Source organism: Nicotiana attenuata, unplaced genomic scaffold, assembly GCF_001879085.1.
Source record: "Nicotiana attenuata strain UT unplaced genomic scaffold, NIATTr2, whole genome shotgun sequence".
Taxonomy (NCBI): domain Eukaryota; kingdom Viridiplantae; phylum Streptophyta; class Magnoliopsida; order Solanales; family Solanaceae; genus Nicotiana; species Nicotiana attenuata.
In genome coordinates this window covers 61019-72044 of record NW_017672991.1, presented here as the reverse complement: position 1 = coordinate 72044, position 11026 = coordinate 61019, and positions in this window count along the sequence as shown.

The window sequence follows — 11026 nt, the reverse complement described above, 5'->3', positions numbered from 1 at the left end:
CCATTGGGCTAGCCCATTTAATTGGGCTAAAAGTGATGAGTCCACTTCACTAAGCCCAAGATACCATCTTCCTAGAGGCCCAGTTTGGTGCCACGTGTCAAATGACGTGGCACGCTAAGTCAAGCGGAAGAGCCAATAGGATTATGCCACGTGTCAAAATGACAAGGCATGCCAAGTCAAATTAAAGGGCCAATAAAATCATGCCACATGTGCAAGTGACATGTTCTAGCCAATCAAATGCGGCCATGTCACACTTCAATTTGATTGGTCGGAAAGAGTTTGTTCTTATCACAACTCTTCCCTTCCACAACTATAAATAGGGGTCTTCATAACTCGGAAAAGACACCAGAAGTTATAACAAGAAGCAGGAAAGAGCTCGTGGATCAAACGCTGCAAATTCCTCCACAAGTTTCAAGCTTCAAGCAATCAAGTTCAAGTTCAAGCTCAAGAACGAAGAACAAATCAAGTTCAAGCTCAAGAACGAAGAACAATTCAAGTATTCAAGATCAAGAACGAAGTCAAATCAAATACAAGGCGTTCAAGATCAAGGCTACTTGTTCGTGATACAATTCGTGACAACAATCAAAGTGTTCCCGACGGATAAATCAAATTCAAATTCAAGATCAAGCTCAAAAGCCCTTGAATATATTTACTGCTGAAAAGAAGAATCAGAGGATTCATAGAGATTGTACACTCAAATATTCAAAATAAAATACTACTAATGTTGCGATATTTTCGGTCTTGATTTTATTTTCTCGAACCAAATTTATTGTCTGCAAATTTTGGCACGCCCAGTGGGACAATCCCTACCTCTCATCTCAACTTTTCATTCACCAAATACCAAGAACATTGAAATGGCTTCAAAGAAAATCAACTCCGGTTCAACTTCCACGAAGGCTGCTAACTCCAGGTTCTATGCTGATGTGGAAAGCATCATCGATGTCACCTTTGGAAGCTTAGGACCAGTTACGAGGAGCAAAGCAAGCTCTTTAGGACAACAAGCACCCCAAGTGTCGTCCGAATCAACCCCTGTTTTTGGATCTTCATCCTCAAAAGGAGCAAGATCTTCCACAAACGCATCTGAAGGAGGGAGCGATGTTGCTGAAAAGATCAAGAAAACTCTTGCTCTGGTTGACCTCTCCGGCTCCAAGCACTCTACTGTGAAGGAAGATGATGATGCTTCAAGTGATGGATCCTCCCCACTTACACCACATAGCGTGAGCCAATCAAGGATCAACATGCTACTCTCCGCCACCCACGGCAATCATGCAAGCCATGGTGACAAACACTTCATCTATGGAGGAGCAGTTGGCAAACTTGACGGAGGCAATCGCTGGCTTGACCAAATGCATGCAAAATCAAGAGGCTAGAATTGACAAGCTAACAGACAGGGTGGGAATCTTGATGGAAGAAGAATCTACCCATGCACCCAGCAAACTCCTAGAAGTTCTAGAAAGTGACTCTCCCCCAAGACAAGCAGCATCCACTAAGGCTATCCCTGTCTCATCTGAAGGGATGATACCAATCGATCAATTGAAGGAGTTCATCGAAGGAACCATTAATAACAAATACGAAGTTGCTGCCAAATCCTCCCTTACATATGCAAAGTCGTACACTGCAAGGGTCGATATGTTGAAGATGCCTGCTGGCTATCAACCTCCGAAGTTTCAACAATTTGATGGTAAAGGTAACCAAAGCAACATGTTGCGCACTTCGTGGAGACGTGCAACAAAGCTGGGACTTATGGAGATTACCATATCAAGCAGTTTGTCCGCTCTCTAAAAGGAAATGCTTTTGACTGGATACGGACCTCGAGGCTGGATCTATCGATAGCTGGGATCAACTAGAGCAAGAGTTCCTCAATCGCTTTTATAGTACGAGACGTACTGTGAGTATGATAGAACTTACAAATACTCGTCAACGAAAGGGGGAATGTCACGACCCTAAACCCAGACCCGGTCGTGATGGCACCTCTCGTGAAGACAAGGCCAGCTGACACATTTCCAATTCGAAGTTAAACAGCTAAACAGCAATACAATAGGCTAAAACATGATTTAATAATGCTAAACAGCGGATAATATCATAACAAGGCGGAAGTACAACCCAAACGCAACCCAAACCGGGGTGTCACTAGTCATGAGCATCTACTAAATCTAAATACAACTGACAAAGTCTGAAATGTACTCAGTACAGTCTAATAAAATGAAGAGAGAGAAAGCAGTGTTGCGAACGCCGGCAGCTACCTTGTTAACTACACTGACAACTGCCACCAAGCTCAGAAAATACCTGAGTCTGCACACAAGGTGCAGGGAGTAAAATGAGTACTGCCAACTCAGTGAGTAATAATCATAAATAATGACTGAGTGATAAGAAATCACGAAAAGAGCATCAACATGCTGTATAGAAGCAGTTTCAAAACCTATAAGAAAGCAATAAAGCTGTAAAATCCTTTAAAACATCTTAGCTCAGTTTAAGCTCTTTTGAAAAGGACTTTTTCAACAATTACGCAAATGAATACAGAACGACTAGTGCAGATGGGCACAGAAATCCGCCCCTCGGGCACAAATACACAATCCTTTTCGTAGCTTAAAAATTCAATTTAAATGAAAGATTATTTAAAACATTTGTTCAACAGTTTCAATAGAGGCTCGGTCAAAAGATGAGTGAAAACAGTAATTAAATCACCATGTTCAATGGAAACTCACTTTAAAGAGGAGTGAAAACAGTAAATTCATAACTAGCCCCTCAGGCAAACATCACTCATGTACATGTATATATCTATATATATAGCCCCTCGGGCAAGCCTCTTAGTCACTGGTGACTCAACTCTTACCAATTAGCGCTCACACTCAGCACTCACACTCAATAGGTACCATATAGTAATCGTTGCGGCGTGCAGCCAGATCCGTATCTCGCTGCGGCGTGCAGCCCGATCCATATATATAGTCGACTGCTCTCACTGGGGGTGTGCAGACTCCGGAGGGGCTCCTACAGCCGAGCGCTATATCGCTGCGGCGTGCAGCCCGATCCAATATATCGCTGCGGTGTCCAGCCCAATCCATATACATATATACATATATATAGCTGCGGCGTGCAGCCCGACCCATAAATATATAATCCTCACAACCAAGCCCTCGGCCTCACTCAGTCATTAACCTCACAATCAGACTCTCGGTCTATCGCAGTCATCAACCTCACAATCAGACCCTCGATCTATCTCAGTCATCAACCTCACGATCACTTGAACCATCAGTAAACAGGGAACTTAGCCCAAACGGTGTTCACATTTTTAATAAATAAAGTGATGAAACCATATTTGAACAATTGAAAGGTAAAACAGGACTGAGGATATGCTTTCAAAACAAATAGAGTGAGAAAAAACAGTGAAAGTGCCCCTAAGGATCTCAACAGGTCGGCACAAGGCCCCAAACATGGTATACAACCCAAAATATAATATCAATCTCTAAAAATATGGAATATCATAAGATTTCAAATCAAATACGCGACTTAACAATCGTACGGGACGGACCTAGTCACAATCCCCAATAGTGCACGACCCCACGCTCGTCATCAAGCGTGTGCCTCACCTCAATATAGCACTACGATGTGCAATCTGGGGTTTCAAACCCTCAGAACATCATTTACAACCATTACTCACCTCGAACCGGCTAAATCTCTAGCTTGCGACGCCCCTACCCCTCGAATTGGCCTCCACGCGCGTCGAATCTATCCAAAATCAGAACGAGGACGTCAAAATATGCCAAGGGAACAAAGCCCAAGCGAAAACAATCAATTAAGGGTACAAATCCCGAAATTACCAAAACCCGAGCCCCGATCCCACTTCCCGAAACTCAGAAATTTTTACATCAATAGATTCCTTATCTCCCCGCGAGTCCATACATATCAAAAGTGTTCAAATCCGACCCCAAATGGTCCTTCAAATTCCAATTCAAAAATCCAATTTCCAAGCCCTAGTTCTTCACCATTAGGCTTAATTTTCATGATTTACTAGGTGGAATTCACACAAGAATCGAGTTTTGAGTTCAAAAATCTTACCTCCAAGAAATCTTCTTGAATTCCCTCTTCAATTTGCTCTCCCAAGCTTCAAAATCGCTCAACAATGGAGGTTCTTAGCCTCAAATCGCGGAATAGCCCTTTTAAAACATTCTGCCCAGGCATAAAAATCCTTCTTCGCGAACGCGGTCAAAGCCTCGCGTTCGCGAAGCACAAAAATTCCGCTGACCAAAACTCTCCTACGCGAACGCGACCCCACCATCGCGAACGCGATGCTTCAGCCTCTCAGACTTACGCGAACGCAACAATACCTCTCGCGAATGTGATGCATGCTAACCCGGCCCTTCGCGAACGCGGGGAATCCCCTTCGCGAACGCGAAGGCCAACCCTGACGCCTCCCTTCCTGACCCTTCGCGAACGCGAGGGTCTACTCGCGAACGCGAAGACCAAAATACCTGCAACTGCTGGAACTCAAATCTGCAACTTTCTCAACTTCGAAATGATCCGTTCAACCCCTCGAAACTCACCCGAGGCCCCCGGGATCTAAACCAAAGACACAAACATATCCTAATACCTTATTCAAACTTGTTCCAACCTTCAGACCACTCAAGACAACATCAAAATATTAAATTTGCATCGGATTCAAGCCTAAGAATCCCAAAATCTTTTAAATTACGTTTTTGATCAAAAACCCGACCAAACCACGTCCGAATGACCTGAAATTTTGCACACACATCCAAATGACATAATGGAACTACTGCAACTTTCGAAAATTCATTCTGACCTCTAAATCAAAATCTCACCTAACAACCGGAAAACGCCGAAATCTCAATTTCGCCAATTCAAGTCTAAACCTTCCACGGACTCCCAAAATGTATTCCGATAACGCTCCCAAGTCTCAAATCACCTAATGGAGCTAACCAAATCATAAAAATTTCGATCCGAGATCATATACAAACAAGTCAAATATTGGTCAAACCTTTCAAATTTCAAGCTTCAACTGAGAATTGTTCTTCCAATTTCATCCCGATTACCCTGAAAACCAAAACCAACGATTTACATGAGTCATATTACATCACACGGGGCAAGTCATGCCCGAGAACTGACGACCAAAGTGCAAAAGCTCAAAATGACCGGTCGGATCGTTACATCCTAAAACTCCCAAATTTCTACCCATTTTCATGCTAAAATCTATACATAATCAATGTATTTAACTCAAGATAGGTGGGGATAACTTACCTTGTCATTGATGATGAAACCCCCCACTTGAAGCTCTCCAAAAATTGTCCAAACAAGAGTGAATGGAAGAGAATGGGCCAAACTCCCGATTTAAAGAACCTCACTACCTCCAGCATTTCCGCACCTGCGGTCACTTGACAGCTTCTGCAGTTCCGCAGGTGCGGCCCCACTACTGCTTTTGCGGTTTCTCACCTGGCTGCCCTTTTCGCTTCTGCACCTTACCTACCGCAGGTGCGGTCCCGCTTCTGCGACTATATAACCGCATCTGCGGTCTCTTCACTTCTAGCCCAACACCACATCTGCGTTCCTCATGGCTGCTTCTGCGGCTTCGCACGTGCGGCCCAAGCCTCGCAGGTGCGGTTACACCAGAAGGTAGCTATTTTACTTCTTCTTCAAATTCCAAAATTCATCCTTTAACCATCCGGAATCCACCCGAATCCCCCAGGACCCTGTCCAATCATACCAACCAGTCCCATAACATAACGCGGACCTACTCAAGGCCTCAAATCACATCAACAACGCTAAAATCACAAATCACACACCATTTCAAACTTGATGAACTTTAGAACTTCGAACATCTACATTCGATATCGAAACCTATCAAATCACGTCCGATTGACCTCAAATTTTACACACAAGTCATATTTGACATTACGGACCTACTCCAACTTTCAAAATCAGAATCCGACCCCGATATCATAAAAGTCCACCTCCGGTCAAACTTCTCAAAAACCTTCAAATTTCTAACTTTTGCCAAATGACTCCAAAATGACCTACGGACCTCCAAATTCACTTCCGATCGTGCTCCCAATACCAGAATCACCATACGGAGCTATTCCCAGACTCAGAATCCCAAACAGACATCAATATCACTGAAATGCACTTCAACTAAAACTTATAAAATTCTTTCTGTGACGACCCGGCCCGTCGTCACGTGAGTTACCGCCTCGTTGTCCCCATATTACGTTCCCCTGCATTTTAGTGTCGGTATTAGAGGTGATCAGATGGAATTGGATTGGTTTTAGTTGGAAATGAGGAACTTAGCCTCTTAGAAGGAAGCTTGTTTTGGAAAAGTCAACCGGAAGTTGACTATATAGTTAGAGGGCTCGGATGTAAATTCTGGTGATTCGGTTAGCTTCGGGGGATGATTTGTGACTTAGGAGTGTGATCGGAATTGAATTTGGAGGTCCGGTGTAGAATTAGGCTTGAATTGGCGAATGTTGAATTTTGGCGAATTCCGGTTGGTAGGTGAGATTTTGATCCGGGGGTCGGAATGGAATTCCGAGAGTTGCAGTAGCTTCGTTAGGTGATTTTGGATGTGCGGGTAAAATTTCAGGTCATTTGGACGTCGTTTGGTTGGGTTTTTGATCGATTTGAGTTTCGGAAGTTTTTAAGAAATTTAGGCTTGAATCCGATGTGATTTAATGGTTTTAGCGTTGTTTGACGTGTTTTGAGGATTGGAACAATTTTGAATAAGGTTTTAGGATGGGTTGGTGCTTTTGGTTGAGGTCCCCGGGGCCTCGGGGGTGAATTTGAGTGGTTAAACGAGAGTTTTTAAAGTTGTAGCAGGTCTGCAAATTGCTGTCATCTGGTATTTCCGCTTCTGCGGAAATGGACCGCAGAAGCGGTTCCACAGAAGCGGGTATAAGGTCGCAGAAGCGATTTTGGTGCTTGAGTGAAAAGTTCCGCATAAGCAGACCCTTTCCGCATCAGCGGGTCCGCAGGAGCGTGCTTTTAACCGCAGAAGCGGTCTTGGGAGATCCGCAAAAGCGGATAGTGAATCGCAAAAGCAGAAGCTGTGTAATTAATAAAAAACCGCATAAGCGTTAGCGGGACCGCAGTAGCGAAAAGGACTGTTGGCAGAAGGTTTAAAGGGGGTTTAATTCATCCGCGAGCTCCACCATTTTTCCTCCATTGTTGAGCGAGCTTGGGAGCTATTGACGCGATTTTTGAGGATTTTGACTGGGAAGTAATTGGAGGTAAGTCCTATGGTCTAGAAATATCATTTATTTGAAGAATCTACTTTTAATTCTTTGAAAAAAAATTGGGAAAAATTGGAAGAACTAGGGCTTATATTTTTGGAATGAAAAATTGGGATTTGGAGGGGCATTTGAACTCCGATTTTGATGAATTTGATATGTATGGACTCGTGGCGAGACGAGGAATTCGGTGATGTAAATTTTGTAATTTCTCGAGTAGTGGGCCCGGGGCTCGGGTTTTGCCAACTTCGTGATTTTGGTTGTTTTTCGAGTCTTTTCGATTGGGTTACGATCTGTTAGCCTATTGTGACGTATCCTATGTGGTTTTGGTCAGATCCTAGGCGCGAGGAGGTCGATTCGAGAGGGAAAGGCGTGGCGAGCTAGATTATCGGCCGGCTAGAGGTGATTAATGATTTTAAATGATGTTCTGAGGGTTTGAAACCCCGGATCTGCACAACTTGGTGCTATGTTGAGTTGAGACACGCGTTCCATGACGAGCGCGGGGTCATTTACCATCGGGGACTGTGACTTGGTCCAGTCCGGATGATATTTTACCGCGTATTAGTAATGACTTGTTGTTTTCACTATGATTTGGTCTTATTGCCATATTTGGGACTTATTGCCGACTGTTTGAACTCTTTACGGACTATCATCAATGTTTTCCTCACTGTTTGAAATATTATTTGAACTCAGTCCATGTGATTTACACCGTTTCTCGAACTCAGCCATATTTACTCAAACTTGGATTTTTAAACTGATATTTGAACTATTGTTTGAGCTGGGTATTAATGCTTTACTGTTGCCCGAGGGGCTGTTGACTATTTCTGGACTGATTGAGGCCGAAGGCCTTATGTGAGGGCATGGTGAGAGAGGTGAGGAGGCTTTCAGGCCTCGTATCGATATTGTTCAGGCTTTCAGGCCTTGTTGATAGCGCTTGGGCTGTAGGACCCCCTCCGGAGTCTGCACACCCACAGTGAGCGCGGGTACCCATCTAGAGTGATTTAATATTGAACAGTGGTAACAATGACACTATTAAACGTGGTTGGTCAGGTAACAATGACTGACCAATCAGGTAACTATGATTGACCAGTGGTAACAATGACACTGGAGTACGCGTTTGGTCAGGTAACAATGGCTGACCGGTCAGGTAACAATGGCTGACTTACTGATTGAGTATAATTGATGTTTAACTATTTTCAAAAAGGTTTTTCTTATTATTTTTCACTGGTTTCTACTATTATGCTGAAGTTGCTGCTTGAGATAGCATTATTTGTGCCCTTGTGGGATTTTATGTTCTCAGTCGTTATTTATTTTTATTACTCACTGGGTCGGAGTACTCACGTTACTTCCTGCACTATGTGTGCAGAGACAGGCACCGCTGAGTTCGTACCTGAGCGCTGATTTCCTTCCAGACCAGGCGGACCAGGAGAGACGAGGTAGCTGTCGACGTCCACAGCCCCGTTTCTTCCTTATCTTTTGCATATTTTATTCATCTTCAGACTATGTTTTCCAGACTTGTAGTATATCTTTCATCAACCCTGTAGTAGCTCGTGACTTGTGACACCCCGATCATCGGGCTGAGTTTTGGATGGTTGTTTCCCGTTATGTTATGTTTATTTCCGCACGTGTGATTAATCAGTATTTATGGATTAAACCTGTTTATGCTAAGAAAATGTTAAAAGCAATGTTGATTGTTTCTGTTGGCTGGCCTTGTCTTCACGAGAGGCGCCATCACGACCGGGTGGGAATTGGGTCGTGACACTTTCAAAATGCTAACTTACACAATGGGCGCCGAAATGTTCCCGGGTCATCCAAAATCCGATCCGGACATACGCCCAAGTCCAAAATCATCATACGAACCTACTAGAACCTTCAAATCCTAATTTCGAGGTCGTTTACTTAAAAATCCAATCCTTGTCAATTCTTCCAACTTAAAGCTTCTGAAATGCGACTTCTCTTTCTAAATCAACTCCGAACTTCCCGGAATCTAATTCCGACCATGCGTACAAGTCATAATACCTGATGTGAAGCTGTTCAGGGCCTTAAACTGCCGAACGACACGCTAGATCTCAAAACGACCGGTCGGGTTGTTAAACCCTAGGTGTGAATGAGTTATAATTTTGCGACTACATTTGATTTATTACTTAAACATATCATCTTTTCTTATAGTGTTTTTTTGATTTTAATTGCAGCAAATTGACACTACACAATCACAGTCAAGCTTCATTGATCTCAATGTCGAAACTGAATTGGAACTATAATAAAGAATATTTCTGAAACTTGGAGTTCTCAGTAGGCCTAATTGCATTGTTGTCTTATTTGGTCCAGAACTTTTTGATTTTGAAGAAATTTTGCTTGTTTTGTATAAACTTTGGTGTTTAATGATTTTTGAAACTTAAACATATCAATTTTTTCTTCATATAATGTTTGTTTGATTTTAATGGCATATTAGCTACTACATTATTGTTGCTATCTCTCCCCACGATTTTGGATTAGTTACGTTATATTCTAACAAAGAGAGGTATTTGTAATATTGAATACAATCACTAATAAATTATTCTCTTTTTTTATCAACTCACTAATAAAGGTATTTCTAATATTGAATCCAACCAGAAATGCCCCATAGACCCGCTGGTTGATCAAATCTCCAATTTCTTTCCCTTTCATACTCACACACGCAGGTTCGAATCATGGCTGTAACATTGTTCTTTCCCTTTTGTTTTCATCCGAAGAGTCTAGAGGTGATTGAATTGTATTTAATATTTCGGTCTCCAATACATTAAATCACTAATTAATATAACTTTTCGTTATTCGTGATGACTTTTCTAATTCTCTATGACCAAATTGTATTAAGATCTTCAAGAGTTTTTTTTTTAATTTTTTTTTGTTCTGGGTTCTATTACATCTGAAAGAATATGAGGAGGTGTAATTTTCAGTCCTCTTCCCAGTAATTTAGGTTTTAGTCATTTTTTTCCTTATACTAAAGGTATAAAATAATTTTCATAAACATGAAAAAACTATAACAAGCAAAAATCACAGACAATAATTCCACTCTCCTTAAAATAATAAGTATATCAATAATACAAGGAAAAATAACAGACAATATTATAAGAAAATCATATTAATCCATAAATATTTTAATGACAAGGGTAGAACACAATCACTACATGAAAAACCTAAGCATTAGATGTTCCTATCCTAGTACTTCAAGAGCGAATATCATAGCACTTGATGTAGCCTTTACAAGTTCAAAAAGAAGAACACTTCCTTTCTTCAGATTGTTGTCTACAACAAATTGTTTCCACCCCTTAACGAGTCTTCTTCAAACAACACCTGTTAGAGTCACATTCCACTACTTTCCTTTACATCGTAGTAATGTCTTAACCATACTAGGAGGAAGATATTGATAGATAATGTTTGAAAGGTACTGCACAAGAGTAATGGAAAGATAGGGTAAAAATCATATCATGTTAACTAAAAAAAGAAAAAAATTGAATTTACCATATGATCGTGCTTGATGTACGATCTAGGCACGTTCATCCTAAACCATGGTGTCACGACCCCAATTCGCCCTCCGTGAACTATCGTGACGGCACCTAGTCTCTATGACTAGGTAAGCCTAATAAATGCGGAAATCAACTAATCTTGTGGAATAAATAATCAAAAAGCCGAAATAACTGAAAGAAATAACATTTAGATGCCGCTCGGCATAAAAACACACAACTTCTCAAATTCTGATACAATATCCCAAAACCCGGAAACTCACGGATCCACAAGCTGTGATAACACTACAT